General features: G+C 39.7%; 1 protein-coding gene across 2 annotated transcripts in view; it reads right to left on the reverse strand.

The window, feature by feature from the left end:
- Nucleotides 1-22704, reverse strand: part of ERICH1 (glutamate rich 1) — an 80026-nt gene that overhangs the window by 15993 nt on the left and 41329 nt on the right. The window lies entirely within an intron of this gene.

The following is a 22704-nucleotide window of genomic DNA, read 5'->3' on the forward strand; positions in this document are numbered from 1 at the left end:
ATAAAGGTAAAGGTTTCCCCTTGACATTAAGTCTAGTCATGTCCAACTCTGGGGGTTGGTGCTCATCTCCATTTCTAAGCTGAAGAGCTGGTGCTGTCCATAGACACCTCCAAGGTCATGTGGTTGGCATGACTGCATGAAGCACCCTTACCTTCCCGCCAGAGCAGTACCTACTGATCTCACATTTACATGTTTTCAAACTGCTAGGTTGGCGGAAAATGGGCCTAACCCTGTTCCTCGGATTCAAACTGCCAACCTTTCAGGCAGCAAGTTCAGCAACTCAGAGGTTTAACCCACTGTGCCACCGGGTGCTCCATAACATATATAGTATAAGATACATTGGAGAAAGTTATGAATATTAGAAAGTGTGTGTGTTGTGTGTGTGTGTTACTGGGAACAAAAAGACATAATGCTGGGCAGAACACCTACTCAAACATGAATAAAGAGATGAGAACATCTGCATTTCTACCAACATTGAGAAATAGGCAGACCTGATTGCTAATAACCTTCCTATGAGGTGCAATGCCTGATGTAATCCGATGGAAGGCAGCCAAAAGCCAAGATCCAGCTCTAGACAGTTTATCTTAACTCCAACAAAACCAAAAGTGACATATTTAAGATCTCTGTTTTGATTGGATAACATAAATGAGGAAAGGTAAACTACCTTATTTATGATAGAATAGCTGATAGCCAGAGGGTTGCTAGGGATGGAATGAAAGAAGCCAAGAAGTGACCACCAGTATCCTTTGTCTGAAGAGAAGCCTGTAATATAGCCCCCAAGCCAATAAGACTCTTCCTGATAACTGATAAAATGTACAGACATGCTGATGCTGCTAGGAACCAATTAGGTTATAATAAAATAGATATAAGAATGTTCATAACTATGCAGCAGAGGTTTATAGCTATAACAATGCTCAAGGATATTAATCCTTTTTAGCAATGCGTAGTGCTTCAACAGCTGAGGCTGAACTCCTTGATGGATAGATGGTTATGAATAGAATATAAGGACAGAATTCTATGAAAGTTAAAGGCTTTATGAAATGCCTCTATAATGCCTTAACAGCCACTATGGAGAGTATGAAAGAATCTGATGACACTATAAGTTGCATCTCTCAGCTGTGTGGCCAAAGGAGAGCAAAGGAGATGGATTGACTGAATAGCAACAAAAGCAGAATACTTTCCATGGCTCTGGTCTGGAATTTTATGATGAAAGGTTTGGAAAATAATTTAAAGACACATATTTTACATTAAATTTGAATTATCTTACTGTTTTTAAGACATTGGAAGTAGATCTACCAATAATGAGAGGAAGGGAAACAAGGTGTAGAGGTTTAGGGGCATAGCTGTTAAACCACCAGTTCTCCAAATGTTTTGAACTTCAGTCCCTTTGGCCATGATGGTTGGAGCTTTTTTGTGGGTGTCAGGAGGGACTTGAGAAACTGCAAGTCACTTCTGGTGTGAGAGAATTGGCCGTCTGCAAGGACATTGCCCAGGGGACGCCTGGATATTCGATGCTTACCATCCTTGTGGGAAGCTTCTCATGTTCCTGCATGGGGAGCTGGAGCTGTCAAAGGGAGCTCCAACCCGTTGGAGGTTTGGGGCATTGAAACCAATATATCTAGAGCAGAATTTTCCAAACTATGTGTCACAACATGTTAGTGTGACAGCTGCAGTGTGTAAGCTTGTCACATGAATGTAACAAGAAAGCTGTTTATGTTTATGTGAAATAAGCAATGCTAACTTACATGCAATTATTTTATTAGTGTCACACATTTTTTAAGATTTCTGCACATAGTTACATACTGTTACTCATCAATGGCATTAAAAAAATGTCTGTTAATTATCTTACAAAGATAAATGAACAGTTTTCATTAGGTACTTTGTTTACTCAATACATTTTATTATTGAAATTTATGTATATGTCCATATCTCTTATCAGGCTTGCAAATGAAATTAAATTACTGTTACTTGCTGCACAGTTACAAAGCTATATTGGGCTCACTACACACGACATCAAGGACTCAGCCCACTTCATTGAAAAAATCAGCAATTTCAAGCTAAATACCAACGACAAACCAATCAGCTTCGATGTGGTGTCTCTATTTACCATGGTCCCGGTAGCAGACACCATGGCACTCATCAACCAGAGGTTCCCAGAAGACATCGCGGCTCTGTTTCACCATTGCCTCACCACCAGCTACTTTCAGTGGGACAATGAGTTCTATGAACAGAAAGATGGAGTAGCTATGGGGAGCCCTCTCAGCCCAGTCATAGCTAACTTCTACATGGAACACTTTGAAAAACAAGCTCTTGAAACAGCAACCAAAAAGCCCACTATATTGTTCAGATATGTGGATGACACCTTCACTATTTGGAGCCATGGAGAAGAAGAACTCAACAGGTTCTTGGAACATCTTAACAGTCTCCACCCAAACATCCAATTCACCATGGAAAAAGAAAATGAAGGAAGACTGCCTTTTCTAGATGTCCTAGTCATCCGCAAACCAGATCAACAATTGGGTCACACCGTTTACAGAAAACCCACACACACGGATAGATATCTACATAAAAACTCCAACCATCACCCAAGTCAAAAAAGAAGCACCATTAAAGCCTTGGTAGACCGTGCAAAAAGAATCTGCGAAGCCCACCTCCTCCAAGATGAACTGAACCACCTAAACTGGGCTCTACAGGCCAATGGATACTCCACCTCAGACATCAGAAGAGCTGCAAGACCAAGAACAAGCCACGAGAGTAAAGATGAAAATCCACCCAGAGGAAAAGTGTTCTTGCCATACATCAAGGGAACCACTGACCGCATAGGAAAACTGATGAGGAAACACAACATACAAACCACTTACAGACCCACCAAGAATATCCAACAAATGCTAAGTTCAGCAAAGGACAAGAGGGATCCACTCACCTCTGCAGGAGTCTACCGTGTACCATGCAGATGTGGACAAGTCTACATAGGGACCACCAAACGCAGCGCCCAGACACGCATCAAGGAACATGAAAGGCACTGCAAACTACTCCAACCAGAGAAATCAGCCATAGCAGAGCACCTGATGAACCAACCTGGACACAGCATATTATTTGAGAACACAGAAGTGCTGGACCACTCTCACAACCACCATGTCAGACTACACAGAGAAGCCATTGAAATCCACAAGCATGTGGACAATTTCAACAAAAAGGAAGAAACCATGAAAATGAAAAAAATCTGGCTACCAGTATTAAAAAACTCAAAAATTACAACAGCAAAAGAACAGAGGGGAAACAAACAGGCTCATAAAATCGCTCTCAACAAAAGATTCCCCCCAGGCGCTTCCAGGCCATTGAATGCAAATCAAGGTGATCAGCTGAAACATTCACACCTAGCCCCAGCAGACAGGGGTCCTTTGTCTCACACTGGTCATTCCACAGATATATAAACCCATTTTTCCTACTTCCAACAGACCTCACTACCTCTGAGGATGCTTGCCATAGATGCAGGCGAAACGTCAGGAGAAAAACTGCCTCCAGAACATGGCCATATAGCCCGGAAAAACCTACAACAACCCACTACCTCACAGGGTTTTTGCAATTACCAAGTGTGTCACCCTATGCTCCTGGGGAAATGAAATACACAAAATTTGACACAATTGCCACACTCACCTCAGCTCCATAAATGATTATAAGACAAAACCTTGATTATGTGATAGAGCTGATGGGTATTATAAGGCTGCTCAAGCAACCTGCAGAGTCAACACAGATAGAATAATGTTGATCTTGCTGCCTTTAAAATGCTTTATTTTCACAGCTTTGGCCTTTAACAAACAACATTTGTCTTTCCTTTTCCCTGCAACTCATCCCTGGTCCTTATAAAAATAAATTTTCTCTGAAGATGAGGACTGGATTTCATTTCTGCTACTTCCCTTTTCTCAAGTGGTGTTATCCCAGAAACACCCCTTCTCTTTTAATATCAGCATCAGACCTTCAGCTCTTCTTCTGCTGACAGATGACTGATTCACTGCAGCACAGTTGTGATACTTTCTATGAAGGAGGCGGAGGAATAAAAATACATTTGCAATTCAACATTGCAGCATGGCAAAGACTAAAATAATTTGCTGTATGTACCTACAATTCAAAAGCCTCTCTCATGTGTGACATTTGAAATTACCATATTTCAGGAGAATACAGGCAGATGGGAGGAAGAACAAATGCCTGCAAAATAGCAGTACTGTAAAAAGGGATGGGGAGAGTTTTAAAAATCCACTGAAAATTGGTTTGGATTTGAATACACCATTGTTCTGGTCAAGCTCTTTTAGGAATTATTATAAAACATTTTTCTCTATATAAGGAGGAAATGGTACTTGGTTGCTCACCATGTAGGTGAGGCAGTTTTCTGCCATGGTATTGGCACTGTCACTTTTTTTAAAAAAAGAAGGGAGCTATAAGACCCCAAACAATATAAAACCAGGAATCCTATTTTAGAGCTTTGGTGAAGTCAAAAAGGCAGCCCATACCTTCCTTCCCTGTTCCAGACAAAACTGAACAAAAGTGAGGCATGTTGTGATGTAGAGGACCAAAAGATATGTTGACAGAAGCCCAGCCCCTTTGTTTGTTGAAGAGGGGATGGAAACTGGGTGTTAGAGTTCAGCAGGAAAATTATGCTACAAGTGTACATTTCCATTAGAGGAGAAATATATTCCAACACAATAAACTTGCCAAATCAATCAAGAACCTTCAAAGTGAACCAAGAGATGCTCATCAATATCAAGAGAAAACTAACACATCTCCGTGTTGCTCATCAGAATATAACAAAACCTGCACACGGAAGACACCAATACACATACATGTTTCCAGATGCAAGCATTCTGCAGTGATACGTACCACTTGGAAGAGGTGGGTGTCTCAACACCGTGGCCACATCTGTATAATAGCTGTGTGTTCCCCCCTTTGTAAAACTACTGCAACATGCTCTACATGGGGGAGCCTTTGAATACTGTTTGGAAGCTTCAAATAGTCCAATGAGAGGCAACCAGGTTAATAACCGGGGCAGCATACAGGGAGCACAACTCCTATGTTGTGCCAGCTCAGATGGTTGCCATTTTGCTACCGAGCTCAATTCAAAGTGTTGGCTTTGGCCTATAAAGCCCTAAATGACCCTAGCCCAATTTACCTCTCCAAACACATCTCCCTCTATGAACCACCATGGAAACTAAAATCCTCTGGGGAGGCCCTGCTCTTGGTCCTGCTACCATCACAGGCACGATTGGCAAGGACAAGAGAGACGGCCTTCTTAGTGATTGCCCCCCTGCTATGGAACTCCCTCCCTGGTGAAATTAGATCAGCCCCCTCCCTCCTGTCCTTCAGAAAGATGGTAAAAACTTGGCTGTGGGACCAAGCCTTTGGGACAGTGAAATAAGGTAGTAACAGGAAACCCATCCCTGCTGACTGGATCCGGTATGGCTGTTTTGAGATGGTTTTTAACAATTGATTTTAAAGTGGATACAATTGAATTTAATGTTTATATATATTTATAATTTGTTTTATGTTCCAGCATTGAATATTTGCCGTATATATATTGTGCTCCGCCCTGAGTCCCCTTTGGGGTCAGAAGGATGGAATATAAATGCTTTAAATAAATAAATAAATAAATAAATAAATAAATAAAGTAAATCAACTAGAACAGTGTGTGTTATTTCCAAACACTGTATTATGATTAAGCATGTGCTCTTAAGTGACAGTTCATATGACAACATCAAACTTAAAGGTGGCTCAAGATTCTGGCCTGTATGGGTACACTTAACCATAATCCTAGTTTCAGACATAAAATGAAGCTCTCTCCTTCCTTATTGACTTATAAACTTTTGGAGAATTAAACTAAGAATGAATGGATAATGACTGCCAGCACACCGCTCATTCATATTTTGTTTTTGTTTTTTTTCTGACTTAAGACAGGATCCCTACCTTAAAAAGACATATATATGTGGCTAATGGGAGAGCCAGTATGGAGTCCTCGATCTGGCATTGGGGAGAAACTATAAAGGTAACAGCCTTTTCAGATTTACTTGTCTCACTCAGTTAATAAAACAGGAAACTCTCCTCCTATCTTGTCCAATATAAATCACAGGATGACATATTATAAATGTGATCATTCATAAACAGAGGCTACTGTATACTTGAATAGTACTAACTGGTATGCGAATATTAACTGATACATGAATAACAGTGGTGGCTGAGGAGGACCACAGTTGTGGAAGTTTCCTCCTTTCTTTGAACGATGGCATCGGAAACCCAAAGAAGGAACATCTCCTAGCTCTAAAAGACACACCCTTTATACAAGATGACATAGCAGAAAAGGTTTGAAACAAACTTGCCAAATGAATTAATACTACTGCTGTTTTCCTCCCTTTTTCTTTGTGGAAATTATACCCAAAATAGCTGTAAGCATACTTAATACAGGATCTTTCAGGTTTTGCAGTTCAGCACCTGCAGGAATTAATTGCTTCTAAAGGGACTTGGGGTTAGGAAGATTAGTTTTTACCTTGAAACTCAAAAGTGGCAGCTGTGTTTATTGCAGCAATTTATATTCATAAATGGAGATTTTTTAATAAAAAAAAAACAACAACCTAAAACTACATAACATGGTTTTATTTGTTTATCTCCATAAAACATTTCTAGCTTCTTCACTTTCAGATTTACATTTGAAAATGTTTCATTTTAAAAGTTTTGCCTTGCTTTGACCAGAAGATTAGTTTTCAACTTTTGGCTCTTTGTGGCAGCAAATTTGCAACAGCGGGAAGCTCATTTGCATGTATCCATGGACAAAGAAAGGGGCTGCTTTGTGGCTATTTTTAATTTATGTTTGAACAGACTGTACTTGGGCAACTCTCACAGAGCTTCAGATAAAGTAAACAGATAAAGAAAACTTTTACAATCGAAGGTATTTCTCCTAAAAGGGGCTTGGCAGCTCTTAGAAAGGTGAAGTGATAGTTATAGCCTCTGATAAGTTTGATACGTATTCTTTAGGAACATCTGCACACCACACAATGACATCAATATGATTCCACCTGAACTGCTTTGGCTCTGTCCTATCATATTCTAGGATTTGCAGTTTTCGGATGGACATTTAAATTCTCAGCCAGAATTGAACTAAATCTCATTGAACTAAAATCTCCAGGGTTCCACAGGATGCAGCCATGGCAATTAAAGTAGTATCAAAGTGCTGTAATTACCGTATGTAGTATGAAAGGGCATCAGGTGATTGTCAGGAGGCTGAGATAGCTGCAGTGTGCACAGATGCAAAATCTAAAATCTCTTGTACCTGGAAATGCTTGTGCCTGTTCTTGTTAAAATTATGAAAAGGGGAAAGCTAGTTTGACTTATCACATTCTCTCAACCCTCTTATTTATAGTCATGGGTCTAAATCTAATAGCTAGTCTTCAGTAGAATATGCTAACCATATCAAAGGTATTGTCGAAGGCTTTCATGGCCGGAATCACTCAGTTCTTGTGGGTTTTTTCGGGCTGTATGGCCATGTTCTAGAGGCATTTCTCCTGACGTTTCACCTGCATCTATGGCAAGCATCCTCAGAGGTCTCCTGGAGCTGGGAAAAAGGGGTTTATATATCTGTGGAATGACCAAGGTGAGACAAAAGGCTTTTGTAAGTTGGGCTAGGTGTGAATCTTTTCAACTGACCACCTTGATTAGCATACAATGGGCTGACAGTGCCTGGAGCAAACTCTTCTTGAAAGGTGATTAGATGTCCCTGCCTGTTTGTCTCTCTGCTGTTTTAATTTTAGAATTTTTTAATACTGGTAGCCAGATTTTGTTCATTTTCATGGTTTCTTCCTTTCTGTTGAAATTGTCCACATGTTTGTGGATTTCAATGGCTTCTCTGTGTAGTCTGACATGGTGGTTGTGAGAGTGGTCCAGCATTTCTGTGTTCTCAAATAAAATGCTGTGTCCAGGTTGGTTCATCAGGTGCTCTGCTATGGCTGATTTCTCTGGTTGGAGTAGTCTGCAGTGCCTTTCATGTTCCTGGATTCTTGTTTGGGCGCTGCGTTTGGTGGTCCCTATGTAGACTTGTCCACAGCTGCATGGTATACGGTAGACTCCTGCAGAGGTGAGAGGATCCCTCTTGTCCTTTGCTGAACGTAGCATTTGTTGGATTTTTCTGGTGGGTTTGTAGATTGTTTGTATGTTGTGTTTCCTCATCAGCTTCCCTATGCGATCAGTGGTTCCCTTGATGTATGGCAGGAACACTTTTCCTCTGGGTGGATCTTCATCTTTACTCTTGTGGCTTGTTCTTGGTCTTGCAGCTCTTCTGATGTCTGAGGTGGAGTATCCATTGGCCTGTAGAGCCCAGTTGAGGTGGTTCAGTTCAACTTGGAGGAGGTGGGGTTCACAGATTCTTTTTGCATGGTCTGCCAAGGCTTTAATGGTGCTTCTTTTTTTACTTGGGTGATGGTTGGAGTTTTTATGTAGATATCTATCTGTGTGTGTGGGTTTTCTGTAAACGGTGTGACCCAATTGTTGATCTGGTTTGCGGATGACTAGGACATCTAGAAAAGGCAGTCTTCCTTCCTTTTCTTTTTCCATAGTGAACTGGATGTTAGGGTGGATGCTGTTAAGATGTTCCAGGAACCTGTTGAGTTCTTCATCTCCATGGCTCCAAATGGTGAAAGTGTCATCCACATATCTGAACCATATGGTGGGCTTTTTGGTTGCTGTTTCAAGAGCTTGTTTTTCAAATTGTTCCATGTAGAAGTTAGCTATGAAGTTAGCCCTCTCAGCCCAGTCATAGCTAACTTCTACATGGAACAATTTGAAAAACAAGCTCTTGAAACAGCAACCAAAAAGCCCACCATATGGTTCAGATATGTGGATGACACCTTCACCATTTGGAGCCATGGAGATGAAGAACTCAACAGGTTCCTGGAACATCTTAACAGCATCCACCCTAACATCCAGTTCACTATGGAAAAAGAAAAGGAAGGAAGACTGCCTTTTCTAGATGTCCTAGTCATCCGCAAACCAGATCAACAATTGGGTCACACCGTTTACAGAAAACCCACACACACAGATAGATATCTACATAAAAACTCCAACCATCACCCAAGTCAAAAAAGAAGCACCATTAAAGCCTTGGCAGACCGTGCAAAAAGAATCTGTGAACCCCACCTCCTCCAAGTTGAACTGAACCACCTCAACTGGGCTCTACAGGCCAATGGATACTCCACCTCAGACATCAGAAGAGCTGCAAGACCAAGAACAAGCCACAAGAGTAAAGATGAAGATCCACCCAGAGGAAAAGTGTTCCTGCCATACATCAAGGGAACCACTGATCGCATAGGGAAGCTGATGAGGAAACACAACATACAAACAATCTACAAACCCACCAGAAAAATCCAACAAATGCTACGTTCAGCAAAGGACAAGAGGGATCCTCTCACCTCTGCAGGAGTCTACCGTATACCAGGCAGCTGTGGACAAGTCTACATAGGGACCACCAAACGCAGCGCCCAAACAAGAATCCAGGAACATGAAAGGCACTGCAGACTACTCCAACCAGAGAAATCAGCCATAGCAGAGCACCTGATGAACCAACCTGGACACAGCATTTTATTTGAGAACACAGAAATGCTGGACCACTCTCACAACCACCATGTCAGACTACACAGAGAAGCCATTGAAATCCACAAACATGTGGACAATTTCAACAGAAAGGAAGAAACCATGAAAATGAACAAAATCTGGCTACCAGTATTAAAAAATTCTAAAATTAAAACAGCAGAGAGACAAACAGGCAGGGACATCTAATCACCTTTCAAGAAGAGTTTGCTCCAGGCACTGTCAGCCCATTGTATGCTAATCAATGTGGTCAGTTGAAAAGATTCACACCTAGCCCAACTTACAAAAGCCTTTTGTCTCACCTTGGTCATTCCACAGATATATAAACCCCTTTTTTCCCAGCTCCAGGAGACCTCTGAGGATGCTTGCCATAGATGCAGGCGAAACGTCAGGAGAAATGCCTCTAGAACATGGCCATACAGCCCGAAAAAACCCACAAGAACTGAGCGTATCAAAGGTATTTTCAAAACTGTTGACTTATGGTATGATAGATCTACTCCAGCTAGAACAATGTTTCCTAACCTTTTTTTTGACCAGGGACCACTTTGACCAGGGACCACTCTCCAACATTAGTACCAAAAGAGTTACAAATCCATTTTTGGTCAAGTTTAGTTTTGGTTTGGTTATTTGGGGTGCTGATTCAGAAAATTGCATTGGATAGACCACATCAGCTCTAGTTTCTGATACAGAACGTATGTCATCAAATAGTCGCCATCTGCTTACTTGCAGAAAAAACATATTTAATAATCTAGAGTTGATGTGGTCTATCCAATGCAATTTTCTGAATCAGCACCCCACATAACCTCAGGAACAGACCTAAAAATGAAGACACCAAGGTGCCCCCACTTCCAATTGCCACATGGAATGGCTCCGCTCAGGGGGAGGGAGGAGGAGAAGCAGAAGTCAGGAGGCTTGTTGCTGCACCTTTCATGGGTAGTCAGCCTCTCCCCTCCTGACATCCCCATTGCCTTGGCACTATAAGAGGGTTTTGTGAGACCAGTCACTCTTGTTGCAACGGTGTAGTAACAGTGAGGCCGCAGACCATATTAGTTCTTGGGAACCACTGGTGGTCACACAGACCACAGGTTGGGAACCACTGAGCTAGAGCAAGCAACTAGATGCAGGCCATTTTATTGAAATTACATGTCTCCTCGAGTTGCATTTCTAATTTATAGTTCCATCTGCAATAAACTATCTTGCTTTCTAATCCCACCAGCCCCCCAAGTGCCACCAAACACCAAGTAACAGCATGCCCCAGTTCAGCTCAGCTTGTGTCTACCTGGGGACAAGCAAAGCTAACTACTTACAGTTCTGTAAGGATGCTTCAGTTGTAGCAGCATGATTTTTCTTTAATTTATCATTTCATACGTGGATAGCCTGGGAATGATAGGCTTTTGAATGCTGAGATATAATTGGGCAAAGAGCACCTTGAGCCAAATCAGATTTTATTGTCTTGTGCCAATCACTATGTGCTCAGTGAAACTGACATTGGAGTCTGATGAAGGCAGACAGGCAGGACAGAAGAGAAGAGTACTGGTGTTCTGACTTATTTTTATGTTGGTTTTTTAAAAACCTTCTTTAAAAACCCAAGAAAGAGGAAAGGATGGCTTTGAACGTATGTAACTGAATAATGAAGATCTTGATATGGTAGGACAGCAAGGTTGAATGTTTTTTTAAGCAGGTATACCCATCAATCCTTTTGGATTACGGTGGTGGATTGCAGTCATTGGCCAAAAACAAGCTTGCCAAAGTTCATTATTCTGACGAAAAAAAGCTTTTGCTTTTGTTATCTAGTAGGAAAAAACATGCTTATGTGGTCAAGGTCATACTGTATGAAAAGAAAGGAAAGCAACTACAGTTTCCAGAGTATTAGCAATGCATCTCCCCTGTTTTAAAAATTATGACAGATTTCTACTGTACTGTGTAGAATACAATTCTATACATACTTACCTAGGAGAAAGTCTCATTTGACTCCAGTCAGAATTATTTCCATGTAAATATGCATACAGTAGCACCGTAAAGTAATTTTACACTGACAAGATGATTATTATACAATGAAAATGTTATTATTTTCTGTTTTCAGCAATATTGTAAAGGGCAGGAGTGTTTATGAAATTGCCATAATCTGATATCTATCAATTTTGTTTGCTAATATACTTCAATCTATTGATCTTACTATTAAATTAAGACAATTGTGCTTTTTACAGGATTGCTTAGAGAAAAATCACACAGAAACTGCCTGCGCAAAACGTATCTCATTAAAAAAAATCTACTTCATTAAAAAGACTTCCTCCCACATCATGTCTGGCAATTGTCCCTTACCTCATTATTGAAAATTCACCTAGAAAAATTACCTACAGCACAAATTGGCTTAAACGGTGTTACTTTCACTACTTAATTCTTCTCAATTGAAGCGGTTCTTTTTTATTATTATTATTCCTGAGTTTAGTTACTCTACAATCCCACTTAAATCCTTCACTATTTTCCCTCTCTCCAGGACAGTGTTTTAGATACATTTATTGTATTTATTATATGCATGGATGCTCCAATGTAATGAACATTAAGAACAAAAAATAAAATAAAATTCAGACCTTGTTTATAATTTAGATTTTAAGACCGAAATAATCACTGGCAAGCTAAAGGATCCAATTCAGTGTACAAATGTGTGACCATCTATTTTTTTATTTTAGTATAGACTTATGGTACTGTTTGCAGTTAGACTATCTTTTATCTGAACAATGATACTGATGATCAATAGTTCATGACAGTTCCCATTCCACCATATAATAGACCAGTAATGCAAAACCTGTGGTCCGTGGACCACCAGTGGTCCCCAAGAATTAAAATATGGTCTCACTGTTACTACACCATTGCAACAAGAGTGACTACTGGATGGCATTTGTTCTGTATCAGAAACTAGAGCTGATGTGGTCTATCTAATGCAATTTTCTGAATCAGCACCCCAGATAGCCAAACCAAATCTAAAGTTCACCAAACTGATTCGTAACTCTTTTGGTACTAATGTTGGAGAGTGATCCCTGCCAAGTGGTCCGTGGTCAAAAAAAGGTTGGGAACCACTGTAATAGACAGATTCAAAAAGGAAGAGGGTGTATGCATTGGGGGAAAAAATGCAAAATCCACCGCTGGGTTTTATTAAAGTCAACCAAAATGTCACAAAGTACTGAACCAATAAAACTGGTACTGGAGTGAAACTGTACATAAATATGAACATAGCTGTGTTCGTAATGCCTGATAACATTTTCCCATAAAGGTGCTATAGTCCATTTCTGTATTTTCTTTTATTTGTGGCTTGCCTTTTCCCCGGGCTGAGTCTCAAGGTGTCTTACAAAATAGCGAACATCTATAGAAATAAAAATGTAATGTTTGTTTGTGGAATTAACATAACTCAAAAACCACTGGACGAATTGATACCAAATTTGGACACAATACACCTATCAGGCCAAAGAGTGACCACCACTCATAAAAACACTGAAAAACACAGTAGAAGAGACTTAAAAGGCAAAAAACAAAAACAACAAAACAAAAACAAAAATTGCATTACAATGCATGTGCAAAACCACATATATACACAAACACACACACATATATACACATACACAAATATATATACACACACAAAACACATACATATAGACTGGGCCACAGCAACATGTGGCAGGGGATGGCTAGTTGTAAATAAAAACAGATATGGGTAAAGCATACAAACATTGCGATTAAACAAGTTAAATGGTCCAACAACATTAAAACAATTTAAAACATTAATTTAAACCAAAGAATCAAAGCAGTACGCAGCAACATACATACATCCATGTAATACCATGTTTGTTACATTCCCGAACTTTTGTCCGAAAGAACAGGAAATCCGTCTCTCCACAGTGAAGTATTTTTTCAGCTTTTAAAAGAAAAATGCAAACATCTCTAAAGGCTCCCGCTCCTGTGCAGAAACTTAAAAAACAAACAAACCCCCTGCAAATGTGTTTCCTCATTTCCAGACATCAGCATCCCGCCGGGCAAAACGGAAGGAGCATCGCAGGGGCGATCTATGTCAGTACTTCATTATACCTTGGGTAAGGTATCTCTAACTTAATTTTCAGCAAGGGTGCACATGTTTCTGAGTGGTGCTAGGGTAACAAATCACATTATTGATGTACTCTGCTATCTTTACTGAATTCCTGCCAGGCTGCTAATCGGGAAGCTTCCAGACCAGCATCATTTGCCGGCTCTCTTTTGAGTTTCAATGGCACCCTTGTATATCCCTTGGTGCCAACAGCACCTTGAACTGGGGCTGCAATTATAAACAGGGAATATAAAGATGCAAAGTTTTGCTTTGGGTCTCTTATCCAAAGACAGCTGGACCACCAGAGATTTTAAAATACTATAGAAAACGGTTCTAAACGTTTTAAAAAGCAGTCAGGCCACAGTAATCTGCCTTTACATACAATAATCGGAATATCTGAAGGATGCCATTATTTGGGAAGCTGAATTTAATTTCTCCAGGACATATTTACTGTGAATTTCAATGCCATGGAGTTAATTCTCAAGATGGGCGAGGAGCTCCTATATGCTTAGATATTTCATTTATCTCAAACTGGGGAACAAACTAGCCTCATTACACATGCAAGTAGGAAGCTCCATTTGTGAGCTTGAGTTTTCAAATGTACGTATAAGAAAGTAGTAAGCATACCCAGAATGCTCTGTTCTTGATACTAAGGTATCATAAAGTGCAACCAGCTAGGGTGCCACAATTATTTGATGCCATTGTATACAGAAGAAAATTCTCGGTGTGAAGGAAGCCAATGCAAGCAGCGTGACACTGAGAATGCATCTACACCAGTGGTTCTCAACTTGTGGGTCCCCAGGTGTTTTGGCCAAAATATCTGGGGATTCACAGGTTGAGAACCACTGATCTACACTGTAGATTTAGTGTAGTCTAATATCGTTTCAATTTCTATGGCTCAATGCTATGGAATGCTGGGAGGTGTAGTCTGGTGAGTCACCAGCACTCTTTGGCAGAAAGGGCTAAAGACCCTGCAAAACTACAACTGCCAGGATCCCACAGCACTGCACCATGGGCAGCTAAAGTGGTGTCAAACTACACTGATTCTACAATGTAGATGTGCCCTTAATCCATACTTAAGGAAATGTTACCAAGTAGCTTTGACCCTGGCCTTCCATGCTGTATCCCTACATCACATGTCCCATGAAAATGACTTGTGCAGAGCTGTCAGCCTAAATCAGCAGATGCTACAGACAACCAGAGATAAAATACTCTCTACACAGTACAGGTGAGTCCATCATCAGTGTTAACAATATGACTTGCTTTAAGAAAGGGAAACAGCAGCACAGAGCACTGTGAACCTCAATGCCCGTCATCACTGCCCTCTTTAGGACCAACACTGAAGATGAGTGCCATCTTGTGGGTGAGGGAAACAGGTACATAGATTTAAAAACATACATCAAGAAGAACAAACAAAGCTTTTTAATTTCCTGCTCACTGCTGGATAAGATGCAGCAAACACTTTTAAAGCAAACTGGGAATGTTTTGGACTCTTAATAAATGATTATGTGACGAAAAGGGCACATCTCTGTGAGATGGCAAATCAAAGCACACAGAACTGCAGGTGAAATTCAGTCCCCATTTTGTCACAAAAATATGTAGCACAGATTGATAGACTTGGAAGAGACCATAAGGGCCATTCATTCCAACCCCCTGCCATTCAGGAACACAGAATCAAAGCACCCCCAAATTCATTGATGCGCCGGATGAGTTTTCATGCCTTCACATTTCACTCCAGAAATACGAGAAGACAGAAATAAAATCAAAAAGCTCTTAGTGGCTCGCTCCCACAGCCCATGTTCAACATCAAGAATCAGTCCCTTTCTTATAACTTCTGAATTCCCTTTCTCATAATCACTAAACAGCTCCCATCAGAGATTGGGAAAAGGAACCTTCAAACTAGATGAGCAAGATCTCTAGGCAGTCTGGAGAAATATCTATAAGGAGCATGCTTTCATAAAATTGTTATTTTTAATGGCAGGGCTTGGTCTAGAATACAACAGTCACAGGGTTGGAGAAGGTTCCAAGTGTCATCTTGTCCAACATCCTACTGGTGCAGAAATTCAGCATTAAAGCACTCATCTAACTTCATTTAAAAACCTCCAGCCAGAGTCTACCACCTTCTGAGATATTCCTTCCCCTCTAAAACAGTTCTGACAGCCAGATGACTTTATATAGACCTCTGCCCACACAAGTAACAACTTGTGAAGCAAATAGTATCCTCAATTGCAGCTTCATGGCTCAATGGAGAATTCTCAGGGAAAAACAAATTACATTAGCTGACTTCGGCCAAAGTATTACTGTACTGGGTGCATGAGACAAAGATTGTGTACAGAAGTTATTCTTTCCAGTGGAGTTCATCCCAGACAATTTTATCTTGTAGTAGGTGTTCGTCCTTTGGCACCAACATAATTGCATATGTGAAATGCAAGAAACATGTTGCCTCATCTTCTTATACACACTGCAAAATGAGACTACATTAAAGCTTTGATTAAGTAAACATTATTTTCATACTGTTGCTGTAGCAAACCATATTATACTTGGAGTTCTGCTGTGTAAATGTCCTAGAGACAAATAAAAATCAGCCTGATCCAAGACGAAAAAATGAGGACAGATAAGGGAATTAAGATGGTTTTCTAATTAAACAATTTCTAATTATTTTCTAATTAATCACCCACTGGATTATAGGTACATATTACAGTGATTAGGACCAAAAAAAAGGCATTTTACACATCCAGAGTGAACAAAGCTTCCGTAGTTCGGTTTCCATAAAGAATATTGGAGCAGTTTTATGAACAAACATATCTAGAGAATGAGTGATGTCTGGAGAATCCCAAGTAAATCACAGAAAAAACACAAGATTAAAAAATCTGGGCATCATGACAAATGAGATGATTCAGAGTAAGACACAGCTCATAGTAAGACCTAAGACACTAGAAAACTTGTTATGGCAGTAAGGCTACCATATGTGGCTCATTTAAGTCTCCATCTCTTGTAAGACTCTGTGGTCCCTACACACACTCACATGGCTACAATATTTTACTGCGGATGAGGCAGGAGACAATTGTGGGTGCTTCTGACTTTCTTTCTCTAGACAGCAATGGGACTGAGAGTTTGAACAGAATGATCATCTTTCTCTTCCTCACCTTTATTTGAAAATAAATAAATAAATGGGTCTTGTTCTGCTCTGCGTGCTTTCTTTTAACTGGAGGCATCTTGCCCTCTTTCACTTTAGTTTTGTTCAGATGGATGCCAAGCTAGATGGCCCTGAGTCTTCTCATAGTAAGAGGGAAGGATATAAGATGGCACATAGAAATTAGCAAAGTGATACCTCTGGGGTAAACTGGGTTACCTCCAGAGACAGAGTCTCCTTCATACAGTGATTCCCAACCTGTGGGTGCCCAGATGTTTTGGCCTTCATCTCCCAGAAATCCTAACTGGCTGGGATTTCTGGGAGTCATAGGCCAAAACACCTGGGGACCCACAGGTTGGGAACTACTGCCTTGCTACTTGAGCCTCAACTGTAGCACCTGTTCTAGTCTTTAAATGCTATGTAAAAACTCTGTTGTTGGTGTTTCAGATATTTAGTGGGCTTTATTGTGGCATGTTAGTATGTGCTTCATGCTAATCATCAGGTTTTGTTAACTTATAATGATTTGACTAGTAACAGTGGTTGACTGTTAATTTTTTATGATCTAAATTCAACGTGATTTCAACATGATGTAGAACAACTGAATTCATTTAACCTATATAAGTATAATATTTTCTTGTTCCTAATAATTTAATGTATCTACTTTATACAGGAGTAACAGCTAGATCTGTCAGCTTGATCGTGCATGGAATATTCTATCAAGACAAGTATGTTGTGAATTGATCAAATCAACAGTGTTAAATCACGTTAAATCAAGGTGGAAGTAATGTGAACTTCGGGATTTTATTGGACTGCTAATCCCAGCAATTGTTAGCTTTAGCTACGTAGCTACCAAATGTAGTTAAAGCTAACAATTGTTGGGATTAGCAATCCAATAAAATCCAGAAGGTCACATTACTCCCACCTTGATTTAACATGATTTAACATGGTTGATTTAATCAATTCACAACATACCTCTCTTGATAGAGTGATAATAATAATAATAATAATAATAATAATAATAATAATAATAATAATAACTTTATTTGTACCCCGCCACCATCTCCCCAGTGGGGACTTGGGGGGCTTACATGGTGCCATGCCCAACAACACAGCAACAAAATAAAATCAGAACATAAACCAAAACATAATCAATTACATAAAACATACACTATAAGAATATTACAACCAATATACAGTAAAATAAAACCAATCAGGACACACACAAAATGTCTTGTGATATCACTTACAGACCAGCAACACCTGCACAATCTCCACCTTTGCTTTATAAAAAAATTAAAATTGCAGAAGTGCAATGTTCGGGTTTCTAAAGGCTAATTTTAGCTCCAAGGCCATATACAATTTTGTCTTGGAAGGATATGTAGAAATACATAGTAATCTAGAAAGGAGTAATTTAAAGCATCCAGAAAAACAGGACTCTAAAAAAGATTAGTATGTTCCAACCGAACACAAATTTATTCCCTATTTCAAAAAAGCACATCTCCTTGTATAAACCAGCACAAGCACTCTGGTCTGTGGAGGAGGCCCTGCTCTCAATCCCATCCGCATCTCAAGTGTGGTTGGTGGGAAGGAGAGGGGGGCCTTTTCCGTGGCCACTCCCTGCATCTGGAACTCCCTCCCTAAAGAACTAAAAATGGGCCACTCCCTCCTCTCCTTTAAAAAGACTCATTTGTGTAATCTAATTTACGGAAAGGAGGAAGACTAGCATATTTGATACACACTCCCACCCTGACAACGGATAGTTACCCCAGCTTGCTAATGTGTTATATTATGTTTTTAATGTTTGATGTATTAACTTATATATTTTTTGTGTTTATTACACTAATTTAGTTTATACTTAGTTTCGGTTGTTTATATATTATATTGAGTTAATAAACTCAATATATTTTATGTTTCTTCCTTGACTATCTTTTTGGTATTTTTGTAAACCACCCCGAGTCCCTTTGGGGAGAGAGGGTGGGTTATAAATAAAGATTATTGTTATTGTTATTATTATTATTATTATTATTATTATTATTATTAACTTCAAGAGCAATACAGTAACAAACAAGATCTAACACATTACTCTTTATTCTGAAATATTAGACTACAAGATTTCAGGACCAACTGGACTAATTGTCGAAGTAAACACAAATATGATTGATGATTACATGTCTTTGCCTTTCATTGCCAATCCAAACCACTTATAATATATAAAGATTTTCATTTAAAAGACATCCACAGTTTATAGTTATAGGAAGATTAAATGCCTAATATTGTCTTCCTAAAAGTCATGCAAGGTAATGTACATATATTGGACTCACTATGCCATAATTCTTTCTATATTACTCAAATTCATCTCAAGGTATTTTAAAACCATCAAAAAGTCATTTTTTAGAAAGCAAATTTCATAGCCATCAGAAAAGCAAGGCAATTACCATTTCAAGCATGCAATGACATTGATCGGCACTAATAAAGAAATAATGCCCACTGCAGATAAATGGATGCTTCAGGGATTTTTTTGTGTGTGCTCTGCTTTAGTGGGAGCAATCACACAGTCTCAGCAGTGGCAGCAACAGCCAATGATTAAGTTTTAGAAACTTTTCTGTATATATTAATTTCTGCATCCTAACATTAAATTTATCTGTTTTGCCATAGTAGCAGTAACAATAGTATTCCTATATATCCTGTCCTAAAAACTAGTCATTACCATTGCTGCAATGCATAAGATCAGAGTGTCTTTCAGGATATAGAGTGGGTCTTTTGTATCCATTGGGTTTGGTTCTAAGACATCCACTGGATAATAACATTTGTAGGAGCTCAAGTCCCATTAAATATAATGTTCTAAGAAAATGATATCCCTCATATAACATGGCAAAATCAAGTTTTGATTTTTTTTACAAAAAACATTTTAAACCATGGACAGTTGAATCCATGGATGCAGAATGGGCTATATTCCCCTTTGATTTATTTCATTTCATTACAAAAAGCCAATCCCAAACACCTGGGATAACTGGTTCATGGCTCAATGTAATTTGGGAAGGAAAACTGTGGTGAGATTTCTTCAACACTTCCCCCAATGGTGTGAGGAGAGTCAAACAGGTCAGCACTTATTTTAGGATCTCCCAAGAAGGACTAATCTCTTGCCTCAGGGCCCTTTCAGACAGGCCTATGTCCCAGGATATGATTCCAGGGTTTCTGTTTATCCCAGATTATCTGGCAGTACGGATTCATACAACCCAGTTTAAAGTAGAAAACCTGGGATCAGATCCTGTGATATAAGGCTTGTCTGGAAGGGCCCTTTGTCCATCTTGCAAACTCCTAAAAGCAGGACTGACCTGCTCTCCTCTCCCTGCTGAGGTGCTGTTCTTTGAGAGACTCAGAAGGTCTCACTCCATGCCACTTCAATGGCCTTCTAATGCAATGACCTGGTGGCCTCACTGCCTTGAGCCAGCATCACCTTTGCCTCCTTGGGAGGGGAGGGATGAGATGGACAACCTTCAACTCCCTTCAACCTCTAAACTTTGTGCTGACCTTTGCAGTTCTCTAGATTTTCTTTTTGACAGTGTTATCTGAGCAGCTACCTTGGCTTTGGTGGCTTCAGTGGATTACAGTCCCACAGTCTGTATTCCAGGAAGCGTTTCCCCATTTTTAGCTGCCTCTGATAATTAAGAAGACTAGAGGAGACGGGAAGATGGCATGTGGGTTTTATGGGAGGGGGAGAAAAGAGATCCCCACCTCCTTCCATGCGATTCTATATCTTGAGATGACTTCTCAAGGGGAGAATAGTCTTCTTGCCTCTATCCTTGTCCCCCTTTTCCCTTTGCTTTCTTATCAGGAGCAGAGACTATAGTTGCCATAAACTGCCCAAACCCTTCAATTGATTTTTTTTCCTGGAAAGAAAAGTATTCACTTATGGTGTGCAAGTTGACACCTCCTTATCTGAAATATTTGGGTCCAAGGAGTGTTTCACATAACAAGTTATTTTTAATTTTGGAATACATGTACAGTATTTGCATTTGAACGAAAGGTAAGTGGGAAAGGAGACTAGTGACACATCCAGAACCCACAGAATTTTCCCTCAAGAGAACTTGCTCCACCACTGTCAAAAATTTGATGGAGGCAGGAAGAGAAGAGGGAGAGAGGGGAGTATCCTGTAATCCCACTCATAGAAATCCCCCCTAAAAGGAAGACATCCCAGGGCTCTTCCATACAGTCCTATATCCCAGAATATCAAGACAGAAAATCCCACATTATCTGAGTGTGGACTCAGATAACCCAGTTCAAAGCAGATAATGAGGGATTTTCTGCCCTGATATTCTGGGATATAGAGCTGTGTGGAAGGCCTGGCTGTTAGCATACTTTCTTTCCTTTTAGCTAAGAAGCTGGGGGAAAGTGTAGAAAAAGTAGATGTGAAAAGTACTTTTCTTTGAACAATCAAGAAACCCTTTTACTTCCCGGGACTTTGACAGTGTGAGGTGAGACAGTGAGAGGTTAATAAATTATTATTAAGCAGCATGCAATTTCAACTGTCTCCAGTACATCTGATAAAGATGAATTGTGCTATCCAATTCAGTACCAGTGGTCGGTGGGGCAGTAAATCAAACTGTTTACCAGTTATACAGCTGTGAAAGAAATATTTTGTAATATTCTGTAAATATGTTATGGAACTCTTTAAGAGTGCTATAAAATTATGTTGACAAAATGCATAGCTGTATGAAAACAATGAAATAGAGACATTACAAAATGCAAGTGTATGGCTGTACTTCATACTGCATTGAGATACAATGCAACTTTATGCCATTTTTCTCTTTCACAGCATTTATTGTGATTGCTGCAATGAATCTAATAACTCAGAGATCATTTCATATTTTAGGAAGAACATCTTATGATCATGTCTGTTTCCTACTGACTGACATGGAAGAGCCTACAGTCGGAACTGTAATCGGCTCCCTGCATTCACACATTCTACCAACAAGCAAACCTATTATGATATGTGAGCATATCCTGATGCCTTCTGCATTTTCACAGATCCTCAAGCTCTCTCCATAATTTTTTACATATAAGGGATGCATTTTATAATCAGATTTGAGCACCCACGGATTTTGATATTCAGAGGGGGTCCCAGAACCCAACCTCAGCAGATAAAGAAGACTCACTGTCCAGTTAAACTTTTGCTGAGAATAATGGGGTTAAAAGCTACAATTGTATTTAGTTTAAATAAACACTTGACATCTTTACCGTCACGTGTGCAAGACCCATGAGTTGAACCTGGCCCACCATGTAGCTCTTCAAATGTTGGACTACAAATCCTGTATACCTCATAATTAGACATCATGACTAGAACTGATGGGAGTTATGATACAGTAACATCCGGAAGGCTGTAGTCTGTTCTGTTTAGTCAGGATGGTGAGGTTTGAGTTTAGATACAAGGCTTGTGAATAGAATGCCTGACTTTAAAATGTCCTTTGACCTTTACTCAACTTCAGATCCACAAGTGTGGTTGAGCAACAATTCCAATTACCTCATCTGCATAGCAGATAATCAAAAGTGATGAGAGTTATTCAATAACACATGGGGATCCAAACTGGGTAAAAACTAGTGAGCATTGACCATTATGTAATCAAATTATAGTTGGCCCTCTGTATCCATGGATTCCCCATCCACTGATTCAATGGCCCTTAGAAGGTAACCATAAGACTGTTCCTTAGTGAAAATGAGCTTAACACCCATACTTTTGATTTTACATAGATATATCTATATCTCTATCTATCTATCTATCTATCTATCTATAAAATGTTCTGCAATGTGAGGAAAAACTCTATGTACAAATCTAGCATAGCACAGAATGGAGTAGAAATCTGATTCTGATGAA

This window comes from Anolis sagrei, chromosome 1 (assembly GCF_037176765.1).
Source record: "Anolis sagrei isolate rAnoSag1 chromosome 1, rAnoSag1.mat, whole genome shotgun sequence".
Taxonomy (NCBI): domain Eukaryota; kingdom Metazoa; phylum Chordata; class Lepidosauria; order Squamata; family Dactyloidae; genus Anolis; species Anolis sagrei.